The 17896-nt window shown below is 42.7% G+C and overlaps 1 protein-coding gene and 1 long non-coding RNA gene across 2 annotated transcripts in view; one reads left to right on the forward strand and one right to left on the reverse strand.

Annotated features, from left to right (window-relative positions):
- Positions 1-3925: 3925 nt before the first annotated feature.
- On the reverse strand, positions 3926-11774 carry LOC140188644 (uncharacterized). Its single transcript, XR_011883345.1, has 3 exons — positions 11492-11774; positions 8985-9076; positions 3926-6150 (listed from the first exon to the last, which is right to left on the reverse strand). It is a non-coding gene; the product is annotated as an uncharacterized lncRNA (long non-coding RNA).
- The window catches only part of arhgef16 (Rho guanine nucleotide exchange factor (GEF) 16), a 62421-nt gene continuing 56178 nt past the window's right edge, over positions 11654-17896 (forward strand). The window contains exon 1 of the mRNA XM_072245112.1: positions 11654-11743. The gene's annotated coding sequence lies outside the window, so the exon portion shown is untranslated. The remainder of the gene's footprint in view (positions 11744-17896) is intronic.

A 17896-nucleotide genomic window follows, 5' to 3' on the forward strand; every position in this document is an offset into this window, starting at 1 on the left:
TAAGGGAACAACATCCGCAACCCTCCAATCCTCCGGAACCTCTCCTGTCCTCATTGAAGATGCAAAGATCATCGCCAGAGGCTCAGCAATCTTCAGTGCTTGGCAGTATAGCTTGAAGGGTTGGAAAGGCCTACTCCATGCAGTATCTCAATAATTTTTTTTTAAATTGCCTACAGTAGAAGAGAAATCATGGGTTTAAGTCCTACTTCTGAAACTCAGGCTGGCACTCCTCTGTGGGAACGAGGGAGTGCTGTACTTTTAGTACTGTTCTATTTCAGCTGAGCTTAAACTGAGGAGTATTCTGCCCCCAAGACCCTCGGGCAGATTTGAAGAGAACAAGGAAGTTCTCCTCAGCCCATTGGCTATTGTTTATCCCTCAATAAACATCAGCAAATAAAAACCCGGTCTGTCTAGTCATTTATCTTTTTGCCACTTAAAGAGCAAATAGTTGCAATATTTGTATATATAAAGCAACGCTGACTATACTTGAAGGCAATTCCACCTAAGGACGCTCCCACTAGATGTAATAAGGAACAACGTAAATGTGAAGCTTTCTTTCCTTCTAAGGTAACTTGTCTAAGTGGAGAGATGTGTCTGGATCATTGATACATGTTGTTTTATTTTGGCTGTCAGCTTGTTTTCATTCTCCAGCAGAGGGTGATCATTCTAAAGCTGCGTGAAGTTATTTACCCTGCTGGTGGACAGGTTATTAAAACTTCACTTGTGTATTATTTTGACAATTTGTGACTTTGTTTAAGACACGGGTTGATGACTGTGTTAACAAAAGAACTTCTTATACAAACACACTAACCAGCGACTTGCCAGTTGGAGAGTTAAACCTTTGAATGCCAACTAAAACAAGGAGTACCCCAAGGATACAGAAAGGTAGGAATTTCAAAGTACTTCAGGGAGAAGTCATGAAACAGGCAAATAGTGAACTTGTACCTAGTTGAAACTACCTTTGAAGGTGACAGTACAGTGAGCGCTCTGACTCCTTGGTATCTGTTTATCGATGCTTGTATGTTACTGATTGCACAAGGGTTTATGTATTAACAATAACAACAGATGAAGAGCAGCGATGGGTTCCAGATATCCCTGAATCTATGGGTAATCACTGTAAACTCTAAACAGGTTCTAACTCTCAATCATCCTCTCTCTTCAAAGCTGCAATGAGTGATTAAACTAATGGGGCTACTCCATATGTTGACAATTAGTGGAAAAGGTATGGTGGAACAAATTTGCAAGGAAATTAGTAAGTATGCAGATGATACTAAGATAGCTGGCGTTGTGGATAATGAAGTAGGTTTTCAAAGCTTGCAGAGAGATTTAGGCCAGTTAGAAGAGTGGGCTGAAAGATGAAAAATGTGAGGTGCTACATTTTGATAGGACTAATCAAAATAGGACATACATGGTAAATGGTAGGGCAAGGAAGAATGCTGTAGAACAGAGGGATCTAGGAATAGTGGTGCATAGTTTCCTGAAGGTGGCATCTCATGTGAATAGGGTGGTGAAGAAAGCTTTTGGTATGCTGGCCTTTATTAATCAGAGCATTGAGTATAGGAGTTGGGATGTAATGTTGAAATTGTATAAGGCATTGGTAAGGCCAAATTTGGAGTATTGTGTACAGTTCTGGTCACCGAATTATAGGAAAGACGTCAATAAAATTGAGAGAGTACTGAGGAGGTTTACTAAAATGTTGCCTGGGTTTCATCTCCTAAGTTACAGAAAAAGGTTGAACAAGTTAGGTCTTTATTCTTTGGAGCGTAGAAGGTTGAGAGGGGACTTGATAGAGGTGTTTAAAATTATGAGGGAGATTGATAGAGTTGATGTGGATAGGCTTTTTCCCTTGAGACTGGGGGAGATTCAAACAAGAGGACATGAGTTGAGAGTTAAAGGGCAAAAGTTGAGGGGTAACATGAGGGGGAACTCCTTTACTCAGAGAGTGGTGGCTGTGTGGAACGAGCTTCCAGCAGAAGTGGTTGAGGCAGGTTCGATGTTGTCGTTTAAAGTTAAATTGGATAGATATATGGACAGGAAGGGAATGGAGGGTTATGGACCGAGTGCACGTCGGTGGGACTAGGTGAGAGTAGGAGATCAGCACGGACTAGAAGGGCTGAGATGGCCTGTTTCCATGCTGTAATTGTTATATGGTTATATGGAAATTGCAGAGGTGTGTAAAGCTATGGAAGACTGATCATAAGAGACTTCAAATATCCAAATTTAAATGGAGCGGCAATAACATAAGAAGCAAAGAGAAGGGGATGATATGAAGATGAATGGTATTGTGAATAGTGTAGATAATTGTCAAAGAATACAGCGGGATATAGATCAGTTGCAGGTATGGGTGGAGAAATGGCAGATGAAGTTTAACCTGGCCAAATGTAGAAGGTACAAGAGCCACAGGACTCACACCACCAATTCAGGAACACTTTCAGTTATCAACCATCAGACTCACACCACCAATTCAGGAACACTTTCAGTTTCAACCATCAGGCTCTTGATAACTACACTCACCTGCCCATCCATTGAGGTGTTCCCACAACCAATGATCTCACTTTAAGGGCTCTTTATCTTGCTATTTCATGTCCTTGTTATTTATTGTCATTTATTTATATTTGCATTTGCACAGTTTGTTGTCTTCTGGTTGATCTTTCATTGATCCTATTACAGTTACTGTTCTATAGATTTGCTGAGTATGTCCACAGAAAAATGAATCTCAAGGTTGTACGTGGTGACACATAAGTACCCTGATAATAAAATTTACTTTGAACTTTGAAATGTGAAGCATTGCACTTTGGCAGGTCAAATGTAAAGAGACAGTACGCCATTAAGGGCATGACACTTAACAGTGTTGATGAGCAAAGGGATCTTGAGGTCCAAGTTCATAGCTCCTTGGAAGTGGCTACACAGGTTCATAGGGTGATTGAGAAAGCACTAAGTGCAAAAGTCAGGAAGTGATGTTGCAGCTCTATAAAACTCTGTTTAGACTGCATCGCGAGTATTGCATAGAGTTCTGGTCGCCCCATTTTAGGAAGGATGTCAAGGCTTTGGAAAGGGAGAGAAGAGTTTACCAGGATGCTGCCTGGTTTAGAGGGCAAGTGCTTTGACAAGAAGTTGGACAAACTTGAGTTGTTTTCTCTGGAGCACTGGAGGCTGAGGAGAGATCTGATAGAGGTATATAAAATTACGAGAGGCGTAGACAGAGTAGACAGACAGTAGCTTTTTCCCAGGGTTGAAATGCCTAATACAGATATCCCACCCTGCAAAAACTCATTTCAGGGAGGTAGCACCATCAATTTGCGGGAGACTCCCGGAACTTCCAGGAGGTGGGATGTCCGCAATAGAGTAGCTCCTTAGCAGCTAGCCAGCTAGTTTAAATAACGTTAGCTATGCTAATGAACGAATGACACCTGTTAAACTCACCTCAACATGTCTTTTACAGTCTTAACCCACCATGGGCAATAGAAAAGTCACTGTTGCAAACAGCGCAGCGAGCAACACTGACATTATTTTGACCCCTATTAGGCAGGGGTACACTTTAGTGTAGTTTGGGGTGAAGAACGTTTTATATTTTCTTTTTTTGGAACACTCTGCCATGGCGCACTCTCGCTCTCTCTCTCTCTCTCTCTCTCTCTCTCTCTCATGGTCGCTCTCGAGCTCTCTCTCTCTCGCTCGCGCACTGTCTCGCGCTCTCGCTTGCTTTTTCTCTCGCTCTCTCTCGCGTGCACTCTCTCTCTCATGGTCACTCTTGTGCTCTCTCTTGCTTTCTCCTGCTCGCTCGCACTCAAAAACATTGATTTCCGTGATATTGTATATAATTTGCAGGCATCAGGGAGCCACTATTAATATGCGGGAGATTCCCGGAACTTCCGGGAGAGGTGGGATGTCTGCTAATACCAGAGGGCATGCATTTAATCAAGTCAAATCAAGCTTAGTGTCATTTAATGACATACATCAAAAGAAACAACATTTCTCCAAACCAGGGTGTAAAGCAGCATAATACCCATAACACACATATAACACACTATAACTTATGAAAGTAAGGATAAGATCTACAGATAAATTAAACTCAACTAAACTACTAAAGTGTATAAATTAAATATTGTAAGGGACAGAACAGATTAACCTGTGACACTTTGAATATGATGCGGCAGGGAGTTCAGAAGCCTATTGGCCTGGGGGAAGAAACTGTTTTTCATCCAGTCCACTCTTGTTTTTATGCATCCGAGTCTCCTGCCTGATCATAGAAAGTCAAAGAGGATACTGTTTGGATGGGTGGGATCCCTAAAGACCCTGCATGTGCAGCATCTTGATAAATGTCTCCAATGGATGGTAAGGGGACCCCTATGATCGTCTCAGCCATTCTCACAGTCCTTTGTAGAGACTTCCAGTCTGATGCTCGGCTGCTCCCATACCAGATGGAGTTGCAACTTGTCTGGGATGCTCTCAATGGTGCTCCTATAAAATGCAGTTAAGATGGGGGGGGGGGGGGTGGCTCACTTGCCTCAAACTCCTGAGGAAGTGGAGACCCTGCTGTGCCTTCTTGCTCAGGGAGGTGATATTAAGGGACCAGGTGATGTCATCCCTTGATGTGAACTCCCAGGAACTTGATTGATGCACTTAATGCTCTCTACAGAGGAGCCATGTATTCACAAGGTGAGAAGGTGTGATTTTAAAGAAGGTATGAGGGGCAACTTTTTTTTTTCCACAGAGAGTGGTTGGTGCTGGGAGTGCACTGCCTGGAGTTTAAGGGAGATACATCAAGGATTTTTAAGAGATGTTCAGACAGTCACATGAATGTGAGGAAAATTGAATGTTATGGACATTGTGTCGGCATGAAGGTTTCATTTAATTGGTCATTTGCTTAACTAATTTATTTGGTTAGACACAACAGTAAGGGCTGAACCGACTCTTCCTGTGCTGTGCTGTGCTCTTCTATGTTCTAGAAGAGGAAGTTTCTGAAGTTCCAGGAAAACTTTCCTGATCTGGCCAATTGAGGGAGGCAGCATGGCTGGACTTGGTTCTGGGAAATGAGGCACGCCAAGTGAAGCAAGTACCAATGGGGTAACATCTAGGGAACCATGATCACAATAATATAAAAATTTAAAATTGTTTTTGAAACAGGTAGAGACCATTCCATGGTGAAAATTTTGTCAAATCGGGAAGAGACAATTTTAATAGGATGATAGTAGTTTTGTGTGGGCTTGTGGAATCGAAACTAGGTATGGAACGCACTAATTGAACAAATGGAGGCAATTAAGCTGGAAAAGATTCAGCTCCAGTCTAGATACATTCTCCTGAGAGTACAGTAATGGGGAGGGAAAACTAAAACCAGATTCCCATGGATAACACACGGAGAAAGAATAAATCAGAGCAGAAGAATTTAATTAACTGAAGTTCAGGGAGAACGTTGAAGGGAATAATGAGGCAAAGGAAAGCACAAGAGACCCGACTGGCATAAAAGAGATTGTAAATGTTTTTGACTGATATGTACAAATGATTTTGGGATGAGAGGTGAAGCCCATCAGAAACAAAAAAAGATCATTTATTCATGGAGAGTGTTGTGTACTTGATACTTCATTAATCTTTGAGTAGTTTGTATATATATTGTTTAATTAAGTATTTTGATTGGTTTATTAAATAATTAATCATGGTTTGTATGTAAAAATATGTGAATTGCACCCGTCATCACACGACCACAGGATAAGTACGTGCCTTACTTAAAGCAAACTCCATGTTGGACCCACATTTTTGGACTTGCGTGTTTCCTTTGAGTTAGTTTAACATTTTGAAGTTACAGGATTACTCAAGTATTATTATAATATCAAATAAACAACACAGGCATTTTGCATGGATGAGGTTTACATCTATCTTCATCACAGATGATGCTTGTGCCGTCTTAGCAAAAGAAGATGTAGTTGAGATACTGAATGGGATAAAAATGAATAAGGGGGGTACTAGTAAAGCGAGATGGACTTAAAATAGATAAAATCACAGGGTCTAACTTCTGGGAGGATGGCAGCACACTCAGACGCAGCGGCCACTCCAGGTCCAATCAAGGGTGTATTTTTTGTCTTGTATGTCTCGTTTCCTCTGGCATTTTGTGTGTTTTGCTCAAGATTTCCATCATCTTCAGAATGTCTTGTGTCTCTGTGGAAATCAAGTCAACATTTCAGGTTCAAGGATCTAGGTTTCGAGCACAATCACTCTCACCTCAACTCCAGAAATCCAGCTTATTTTTTTTATTTTGATTTTCATAAAATAGACATAGAGGTATTTAAAATTATGAGAGGGATAGATAGAGTTGACGTGGATAGGCTTTTTCCATTGAGAGTTGGGGAGATTCAAACAAGAGGACATGAGTCGAGAGTTAAAGGGCAAAAGTTTAGGGGTAACATGAGGGGGAACTTCTTTACTCAGAGAGTGGTGGCTGTGTGGAACGAGCTTCCAGCAGAAGTGGTTGAGGCAGGTTCGCTGTTGTCATTTAAATTTAAACTGCACAGCTATATGGACAGGAAAGGAATGAAAGGTTATGGGCTAAGTGCAGGTCGGTGGGACTAGGTGAGAGTAAGAGTTCCGCACGGACTAGAAGGGCCGAGATGGCCTGTGTCTGTGCTGTAATTGTTATATGGTTATATACATACACAGCGTATAAAGTATCATATATACTGTACTATACATATGCATGCATGTCCTGTATACATAGGCATGTGTACATAATTTATATACAATCAAAAACAGAGAAATTCATGCACAAACAAGGGAATTGAAACACAAAGATGCTTAAACGACAAACTGAAACAACATAAATATATAGGTTACAAAGCACATGTACAGATTCCATACAATACAGTATACTCTGGTTTCTCTTCAAATCGTGTAACTCTTTCACCTTTTACAGACTCACACATACATAGACACACAAAACAGAAATGCAATACAGAACACACTATCAAACACAAATATGCACATACAGATACACATTTGTATACAGGTACTTCTCAACAAATCCATGGCCAGCATGTATACATTCATACACAGAAAACATACACTAATTTAATTATACTTACTCTCTCAGTCCTGTGGATGTACACTCATTGGCCACTTTATTAGGTACAACTGTACACCTGTTCGTTAATGCAAATATCTAATCATCCAATTATTGGCAGCAACTCCATACATAAACGCATACAGACATGGTTCAGACCAAACATTAGAATGGGGGAAGAAATATGGTCTAAGTGACTTTGACTGTGAAATTATTGTTGGCGCCAGACGGGGTGATTTGAGTATCTCAGAAACTGCTGATATCCTGGGATTTTCATGCACAGTAGTCTCTAGTCTAGAGTTTACAGAGAATGGTGCAAAACAACAAACAAAAAAAAATCCAGTAAGTGGCAGTTATGTGGGTGAAAAACACAGTGTAAATGAGAGAGGTCAAAGGAGATTAGCCAGACTGGTTCAAGCTGACAGGAAGGCAACAGTAACTCAGATAACAGCGGTGTGCAAAAGAGCATCTCTGGATGCACAACACATCAAAACCAAAACTGGATCAGCTACAGCAACAGAAGACCACTCCAGATTTCACTCCTGTACCTAATGAAAAGGCGACAGAGTGTATGTATACACTAACATATCTGAGCATTCAGACATAGATACATAAATCCAGGCTCAGAAACCGAAAGTCCAGCATGAGTCACCTCACTCGTACAGACTTGCACATATTAAAAACCAATAATATTTTCTCACAGTGCAGATTCTGAAAACTGCTTTTATCAGTGATTATATCTTTAGTTTCACCTTCTGTCAAATTACATTATGCCTTAAGCTATGTTAATGCTATGTTATAGGGACATATTTCTGAAGTTTTTCTGCTTCCCAGAAGTTTATTTGTCTTTATTTAGTATGAATACAAAAATGACTCTGCAACATGTGTTTTGTAGCTCCACTGACATTCTGTTTATACAACAGTGTGCAACACCAGCCTTGGCTTTGTGGCTGCCCTCTCATCTCTGAATTAAGGGCTTTTGAATTCAGGGCCCACCCTTGAGACAAAACCAGGCTGACTCACCAATGAGAGAAGTGATGTTAAACTGAAACACTGTCCAACCTCTAAAATGGACAAAAGAGATCGTGTGGAACAGGTGAAAAAGTGGGAGGGTCCTCCTTGTTCAACCCTTCTCCAAAGCAGTTCCATTTTTTTTTCTTTTGGTTTGCATTTCTGTGATTTTACTGTGCTGTGTAAAACTTGCACCCACATATCAACAGATTAAGTTGAAGAAATAGTTGTGAACGAATTTTAAAAGTTTAAAAACAGCATCTGAACAAAAGCCAAGTAAGTCTTTTTTAAACCCCTACCAAGCCATGATGCCCCCACAGATTGGACCTGAGACCATTGAATGAAACCGGGCCATGCAAGGCCTATCTGGTTGAACAGGTTATCCATACTGTGAAAAAATCCAATTCAGTGATATGGAATCTTAGTAACTGTAATCCTGGTATCTAATGTAACAGCAAGAACAACAACTTATACTGGAAATACAAAACAATATAGAAAATGGAGAAGCCAATTCCCACAAGTTCCCACAAGTACTAGAGTATATACATAGAGAAAACATTGGAAACACCCAGCAGGCCAGCCGTCATCTGTGGAAAGAGGAACAAAGTTTCAGGTCTGTGGACCCCCATCCACCTTATGTTAGAACTGAGAACAAATGGCTGTTTTTCAGTAGGATAGAGTATGGAGTGCACAGAGTACAACAAAGGGAATGTCCATGATAGGATTAAACAAAATAGCCTGATGGCAGTGCTTTGACCCTTGGTGAACACCTTATATTGAAGACTAGAATGGAAAGAGAAGCCGCTGAGGACGTACAAGGCAAAAGGGACAGGTAGGTGGAAATCCCACCGGAGTGCAGAGAACTTCATCGAGGTTAGCAATCCTGGAAAAGAAGTAGAAATGAATCCAAGAGTCTGATACTGACCTGAAAACAGATTTTGTAATGTTGATTGGAGGATAATTATTGGCTAAGTCATCGGCTCTTCTTTGAAGGAGTATCACAGTTTTTATATCAATCTGAATAAGGCAACACAAAGTGGCAATATGAAGAAACACAGATAGAAAACCTACAGCACAATACAGGCCCTTCGGCCCACAATGCTCTGCCAAACATGTACGTACTTTAGAAGGGAGTTTGGCAGCTGATGGGAGAATTGTTACCAAAAGGGAATGACCAAGAGAATAGAATTACAGACATTTTGTAAGGTTTTAGAGTTGGCCTTGAGTTTGGTTAACATTGCCAAGGGGCAACATCTGGACAGGTGAAGGTGGACAGGAGAAGGTTGCAGATAGTATCTTGGGGGACACCATGGAACTGGCCAGTGCAAGAAGTAAAGTCATTACACAGGACTCTGAGGCAATTCTAACTGTAGTAGGTCTCCCTGTGGTTAGGGGATGTCATCTCTAGCGTCCTCCACAATCACTTCCTTCCAGTGGCCAAAGAGCTGCTCCCTGAATAATGGTGCATGTTCCTCCTTCTGGAGGCATAGGTTCACAGCACAACAACATCAGCTGGTCCTTCCACATGAGACTCTGCAGGTCCCACAGTGCACTCCTGGTTCTCTTCAGCACCTGTAGATCTGGAGCAGGAACAAGTCATCCTCAGACCTAAAGGACTGGCCAAGGAAAGGAGAATATTGCCAAAGGGGCAGCATGTGGAGGTGAAGGATCGACCCCTGGGGGCAAATTCAGGAAGTAAAGCCATCAGTGGTAATTCTCAAACTATGAGAGGGGCCAGTTGAACAAACTGTAGCCCCTTTCAGGTGTAATAATCACATCACAGGTTGCAGAGGTGTGCAGTGGTAGATGATCTTTCTCAAAATCACAAAGAAAATCATTAGGAACATGATAAGACCAGTCTTGTTTCAATAGCGCAAGTCAGAAAATTGTTTGGAGAGATGCCTACGCTAAGGAAGGATAAACATTATTCTGGGAGACTAAAACTCCATCCCTGGAATTCAGTTCCATTATCCTGATTTGGACCTGCTTTTCTGAAGTTAAAATCACTTTGGTGAACACAAAGTTATCTCATCTCTGTGAGGGCGAGTGGTAAGTGCCAACTGACGGAACTGTTGCTTCCTTCTCCCATTTTACACAGCAACGGTCGGTGTGACTTCCCTGCATTTCGCGGTCAAGCCCTACTGGCCAAATTTCCACACTGATGGGTTGATTCTAGCGCTCTAACTCCACTGACGCAGCTTCGCAAGAAGTGCAGTTCCTTTTGGAGCAAGTCTCAAAACCATAGCTGATGCAAAACCCAGATTTCATCGCAGCCTGCCAATAGCACACTAAAAAACAGCAGCTCCCAGTCCACTGTGCCCATAACAACTCTTCAATCAGCAGCTAACAACCCAGCCTGTCAGCAGTATGAACAAATAAATAGGGAATAGATGAAACTACTGTTCTTTAAGTTCTCCATAATTTACAAGAAGTGATGGGCATAGCCCAGTTCATCACACGAAAAGCTCTCCCTACCATTGAGCACATCTACAAGGAGTGCTGTCACAACATCCATCATCAAGGACCCACCCCACCATCGAGACCATGCTCTCTTCCCACTGCTGCCATCGGGAAGGAGGGACAGGAGCCTCAGGTCCCACACCACCAGGTTCAGGAACAGGTATTACCCCTCAACTATTAGGCTCCTGTCCAGAGTGGATAACTTCACTCACCTCAACTCTGAACTGATTTCACAAACTACGGACTCAGTAACTCAAGTTCTCAGTGTTACTTATTTACTAATTTATTATTTGTACAGTTCGTTTCCTTTTGCACAATGGCTATTTGTCAGTCTTTGGGTGGCTTTTTGTTGATTCTATGGCATTTCTTTGTTTGCTGTGAATGCCTGCAAGAAAATGGACCTCAAGGTAGTATAAGGTGAACACAGTTCATGATGCTTCCACAAGGCGCCAGCCTCTCTGCAGACACCCTGTCAACACACATCCCTTTAGAATGCTGAGATTTAGACCGTCCATTTCCCTCAACACATGCTGACTGACTCGCTGAGCTCCTTCGGCAGTACTTTTTTGCATCTAAAGATCTTATGGTTTAACCAAGCTCTTCTAACCTTCATGCCTGCCAGCCTAACCTCTCCTCATAAAGCAATCCACTTGTTCATTGTACTGGGGGCAGTAAACCCATCTCCCACACAAAATGCTGGAGGAACTCAGCAGGCTAGGCAGCATCCATGGGGGAAAAAAAGTACTGTCGACGTTTCGGGCCGAGACCCTTCGGTAGGACCCTTGGAAGCATTTTGTGTGTGTTGCTTGGGTTTCCAGCATCTGCATATTTTCTCTTGTTTGTGATCTGAACTGTTTCCAACGCCTAATATCCTTCCCTAAGTGAGACTGACGCTGCACGTAGTACTCCGGAGGGAGCTGTTGTTGAACTATGCTTTCGATGGACTTGGCCTAAAAGATTTGATAGTTTTACCTTTCCGCTTGTACACCTGGAGTGACGTCATGCTGAGTGACAGCGGCAAAATTGCGGAAGTTTCTTTGCTGAGCTGAGAGTTCGAGCGCTTCCCACTCCCTGGAATCCTTCCCGGGAAAGTCGGCCGGGGGTCTGAGGGATCTCGGGTCTTCCCGGGAGAGCTCAGGTGGGAAGCTGGGAACCTTTTCCACCCAACTGCAATTGGCGTCACCGAAAGTGAATGGAATATCAACATCAAAACTGCAAAATAAGGTATTTGTAACTCTCCATCTTGAAGGTAAAACTAGATTGCCTTTTATTTTCTACTGAGGGGAACGAGTTTTCAACGGACACGCAGCTGAGCTGATAAAGTTGCTCGAACATTTCCAGTAATTGCTTCAGGGTTGCAAAATGTTTCGCTGAAGTTAGCGCAAGTTGGAGGCGGATTTTTTTTTTTACCCCGCGCCTTCACAGGTGGAACAAACCTGCGCATCCGGGTCGCTTTCGTTTCCTGGCCGGTGGGGCGCAGATAGCACTAACTTTAATTTGTATAGCTCATTTCATGTATAAATCGAAGCCTGACGTTTCACGGCAGTGTTATCGTTGAAAACCTGGCTCTGGGCCACAAGGGTGAGGAAGTCGGTGAATGAGGTAGGGACGGAATGGCAGCTGAGCAAATCCCTGTATCAAATAAGAAAGGAGCCCCTTATTTGGGAAGCGTCTTAATGAGAGAAAAGACACCAGACGCTGTGCATGTTGAAATCTGGAACCACACACACAAAGCTGGATGAACTTAATCCGTCAGGTAGCACTTGTGGAGGGAAACGGAATGTCAAGACCCTCTCTTGATTCCAGATGAAAGGTCTCGATCTGTAAAGTCGACTGTCCATTCTCCTCCCTAGACGCTGCCTGACCTGCTGAGTTCCTCCAGCATTTTGTGTGTTGATCTTAAAGAGAAAGTGCAACTGCATTTATACCACGCTCAGCACCATCTCACCTCATAGAGTACACATCACGGAAAAATGTCATTGGTGTCCATGCTCACCAAGTTGACTACCAAAACGCATTTGCCTAACCTTTTCCTATCTGTGTATCTGTCCAAATGTATTTTAAATGTTGTAACTATACTTGCCCCTATGTACATCTCAAAACATTGTGGAAAAATGTATTTTTGAGGTAACTAGTTCTTATAAAGTAACCTGGTGTGTGTTTATAAAGCCCATGTTATGTTTTAGTGATTTAAAAAAAATCTTTTAAAAACTGAAAATGCCAGGAAACCTGGAATATAAAAATATAGAAAACAATTATCAGGTTGAGCATCAACCAACGACACTAAATCTGTTTCTCCACCGATGCTACCTGACCTCCAGTGTATTTTTAGCATTCTGATTTTTTAACGTTTGGTGTTGGCTTTTGGCTAAATCTCATCAGTAAGCAGGCTCTGAGGATTAAGGATGACTTACTTCAACTCTGATTCTGATGTGACCAGAACTGAGTCTCAGACTTGCCCAGAAGGGTTGGTGTATCCATGTAGGGCAGGGGAGTTGATGATCTCCCTCTGCTGTTACTCTGGGTTTCTGTGGGCTCATGAAGCACCTGAATTTAAACATTTCCACCCCGTCCTGATGCACCGGCCGTGCCCCGAATGGCCATGGACCAGGGCATCCCCAGACCAGGCGTGAATGTTGTATTTCCTCAAGGATGTTTTTGAGCATGACATTGAATCTTTTACTTCATCCACCTGGTGGTCTCTTTCCATGGCTGAACTTGACATAAAGTGTCTATATCTTGTGTTGAGCATGCAAACGATTTAACCTGCCCATTGGAGCTGGTCGAGCCTAACAAGGGTCTAGATGTAGCCTTGGGTGTAGACTTTTGTTCACTTATCCTGGAAGTGGAACAGGCAGATTTTGTTGGGACAACATGGGTGGTACTCTCCATCATTTTCAGGTGCCTGCTGTGACTTTTCCAAGTCTTGTAGATGTTTGTAGAGCAAAACTGCAAACTGGCACTTTCCAGGCTGCAGGAGTACATGGTGAGGGATGCATTGAAGCTCGGTGCAGCCACCGCAAGGGCTTGGTGGGGAAGGATTGTTCTGCTACTGGACAGGGAGGGGTTGGGTTGGGAGGGGAAGTCCCTTAATTATTGTAGTAATGTATCACACCAGGAGGCCACATGAGCGGCAACAGTGCTATTGGTTTCAAGAAATGTCCTCTACCTCCATCTCTATCTCTACTGTCCATGGGCTCCTCTATTGCCCATGATGAGGCCAAACTCAAATTGGAGGAGCAACACCTCATATTCTGTCTGGGTAGCCTCAAAGATCATGGCAAGAACTTTAATTTTTCCAACTTCTGGTAATTTCTCCCCCTACCCCCTTCTCTCATTTTTTCATTCCCCACTCTGGTTAGCCTCTCGCCCCTTCTCCTCACCCGCCCATCACTTCACACTGGTTCCCCTCCTCCTTCCCTTTCTTCCATGGTACGCTGTCCTCTCATATCAGATTCCTTCAGCACTTTACCTCTTCCACCTATGCCCTTTTAGCTTCTTACTTCAAACCACCCACCCACCCACGCACCCACCCACCCAACTTCCCTTCACCTGTTCTCACAGATCACATGTCAGCTTGTTCTCCCTCCACTGCTCCCACCTTCTTATTCTGGCTGCTCTACCCTTCCTTTCCTGTTCTGATGAAGGATATCAGCCCACAACATCAACTTTTTATCCTCCTTGGTAGATGCTGCCTGACTTGCTGAGTTCCTCAAGTATTTTGTGTGTGCTACTGATGATCTTCAGCACCTGTAGAATCGCTTGTGTTTAGGACTAATCTTTATACTAGTTTTGAAGTCTTGATCATCAACCAGCTTAGGCAGCCAAGTGCTGTTCTTGCGTGCAGAAAGCAATGGTGAGAATCATCACTGATATCTGTTTTAATTGTGAGGTGGCTCCTGAAATATCAGGGCGCCATGGTGGTGTCACAGTAAGCATGATGCTACAATAGCTTGGGATGATAGATTTCGGAGTTCAATTCCAGCACCCCCTGTAGGAAGTTTTATGTCCTTCTTATGAGCGCAAGTGTTCTGGTTTCCCCCATCAGTCCAAAGATGTTCTGGTTAGTAGGTTAGTTGGCCTTTGTAAATTGTCCTCTGGTTAGGTTAGGGTTAAGTAGGTGGTTTGCTGGGCTGGAAGGGCCTGTTCACCACTGTACCTCAAAAACTAAAAAACAGATAATCAGCGATTTCCAGAGTCTGATTTATGCCCTTTCTAGTGTGACTGTGGTGTTGTGAAGTAGGAACAGACGTTTCGAGAACCTTTTGTTTGCTGATGTTGAAGGCTTAGGTGACCAAGTTGGCATTGACTTGGAGCTCAGTCTCTGAACTTGCAGACACAAAAGTATTATCTCCGTACTACAGCTTAATGAGTAAAAACTGTGGTGACTTTGGCTTTAGAGTGGAAGCAATATCGGTTGAATAGTTTCCCATTTATTCTGCAGTGCAGTATTACAGAGAGAAAGATTGAGAAAAGTGAGGGGCTGGAGATAGCTTGCTTCACACCCACAGAGCGATTCTGTTGTAGTTTTATTAGATAGGGCTTGTGTTCGAGCAAACATAAGATGGAAGGGAGTCCCTCATGATTGATGGTGTAAAAGATATTGTGTCATCAATGTACATTATGTATCGTAGACGATACTGGATCCTAGATTTTGAAGGTCAAGGTAAGTATTATCAAAATACATACAGTATATGTCACTAGATAGTACCTTGAGATTCATTTTCTTGCAGATTTTCACAGGAAAACATTCACAAGTGTAATAGAATCAATAACTCTATTTCTTATCAACTCCATGAGAATCTCTTTTTAAGTTGACAAAGAAGATAGGGATTTCGCAGGAGCACCATAATTAGGACCATTGTCCAGAAAGGAGATTAGGTCCAATTATGGTGACCTCAGGGGGGTCTCCGTGCGGTTTGTCACAGGAAATGTCATTGCCATCTCCTAAACCAGCGGTAGGAAAACTGCTTTCATATACCCAGAGCCAAAATGAATGCTATCTTCACCTATAAATGAAATATTGCTTGGGATAAAAGACAGAACACCCTTTTTTAAAAAATAGTGTTGAGGCACCTTTTATGTCTATTTGAGAGATTAACTGGACCCTTGGCTTGAAGTCCCATCTGAAAGCCACAATCTCCAACAGCACAGCACTCTCAGTGCATAGCAGTGGAGTATCAGAGAAATGGTAAAGGTTGAGGGGCAGGTACAAAATTAACAGTAAATAGATAGTAAGGTGGTGTAAGTGTCTTCACACAAGAGTTGTGAGTTGGGTAGGCACATCAATGTGCCCTGCAGGAGAATCTTTCAAAATGTAAGAATAGGTTGAGTTAAGGATGAAAAGATATGGAAACTGCACAGGTGAAAGCGATTTGGACTATTTGCTGTTTCCCAAGCCGATGACTTGCCAACAAACTGTTTTATTCTGATTTTGTTCTTGACCTTCAAATATTGTTCAGAATTAGATTCGTTATCACTTAAATATGTAGTGAAATTTGTTATTGATTTGAAAGTAACTTTTGAAGACAGATGTCTTTATCAGAGAAGAGTATTTGGTAACAACAACTTCATCTCTCAGGTCAGCCAACTGTAGGTTCAAGCCTCTGGCATCTTGAAAAAAAGAGCAAAGCCCAGTCATTTCCTGCTGGATTTCTCATGTTCTTCGCAGCATACTTTCTCCCCAAAGGCACAACCTCAGAACTGTCAGTAATCTCTCAAGAATTTCCTTCAACCTTCTATTAGCATTTACCCCATGGAGCACTCTTAAGCAATGGACATGTAAACAGGTCTAGCAATGGACATGTAAAAAGGTCTACCTTTGCAGTTGGAAATCACCACTATAGTAAAGCTCAGATTACCATTGAGCAATGACTAGGAAATAATCGCCTGTATTTTTCTTTCCTTCACTGGGTTTCACAAGTTACTGCTCTTTGAATGAAACTGAAATTAAAGTTAGGGCTTGCCACCCCCTGATTTTGCAAAGCAATATTTTAGTCATAACAACAGCTGTTGATCCCAGTCTGAAGTGACTTGATTGTTTACACCCTTGTCCTTTGAATCAAAAGGTTGTGGGTTCAAGTTGCTCTCCAGCCTTGCGCCCAGAGTCTATGTTGAGACTTTAAAAAAGAGCTGTAAGGTTGGAGGCATTTGAGAAATTGACATTGAACTAAAACTCATTCTGCTCTGTCAGGTGTACACAAAAGATGCAAAGGCACAGTTTGAGGAGGGGAGTGAAGGTACAGGGGATTCTCCTTGATGTAATGATCAGCTTTATTTGTCACATTGAAAAATACAGTGAAATGATTCGTTTGCCTCAATGACCAACACAGTCCGAGGATGTGCTGGGGGCAGCCCCAAGTGTCACCATGCTTCTTGCACCAACGTAGCATGCCCACAACCGGAGTACCTGGAGGAAACCCATGCGGGCATGAGGAGCGTGTTCAAGTTCCTTACAGACAGTAAAAGAAATTGAATCCCGATTGCTGAAGCTGAAGTCATTACGCTAAACCCTATGCTCCAGTGTTGCCCTACTAAACAATTAAAGATTAAAGTCTATCGCGAGCCTTGTGGCCCATCAGGCCGGTGCTTATGCCAGTTTGCGTGGCGTGAAGCGACTGAGAGTAGGAGACTTCCACACCCCCCCCCAGATAGGATGCCACGAGGTTAACCCCCAGCATTTTTGCCGGTACCCGTTCTCAGCTGGGTAGACTGGAACATCGTGTGGTTAAGTGCCTTGCTCAAGGACACACACGCTACCCCGGCTGAGGCTCGAACCCATGACCTACAGATCGCTAGTCCAATGCCCTAACCACTTGGCCACGCGCCACACTCTGCTAAACAATACCAGCTTGTTATCTGATTATTATTTTTCTGTGGGAACTTACTGTGCACAAAATGGCTAGCAGATTGTAACAATAACTGAAATTAAAGTGCCTTTACATCGAAATTAAAGTGTGGTGACTGGTTTTCGGAAAGGCCATCTATAAATGCAAAATGACTTTGTTTCCTGCCACACCCTATCCAGTCCACCAGGAGCGTGCTGCAATTGTGAAAAGTGGGGGCAAATCTGGAGGTGGTTTAGTCACATCTCCCTCACTCTGAGTGCCACATGAATACAGGAACTATGAAAGCACAAACTACGCCTTGCTTGCCAAACTCGCTCTGTAAACATGTTGGGTCTTGACTCAGTGATTGCTATGAGACTGATCATTTGCAGGTTTCAGTTATTAGGACAGGCCAACTTCCACAAGCAGAATAGAAAGAAAGACTTCTGCTTATACAATACTAGTGTCATCCAGACTTCTCAAAGTCCTTTACAATCAGTAAAGTTTTTAAAATGCTAACACTATCATAACACAAGGAACTTGATTGTGA

The sequence above is a fragment of the Mobula birostris genome, chromosome 27 (assembly GCF_030028105.1).
Source record: "Mobula birostris isolate sMobBir1 chromosome 27, sMobBir1.hap1, whole genome shotgun sequence".
NCBI classification, from domain to species: Eukaryota; Metazoa; Chordata; class Chondrichthyes; order Myliobatiformes; family Myliobatidae; genus Mobula; species Mobula birostris.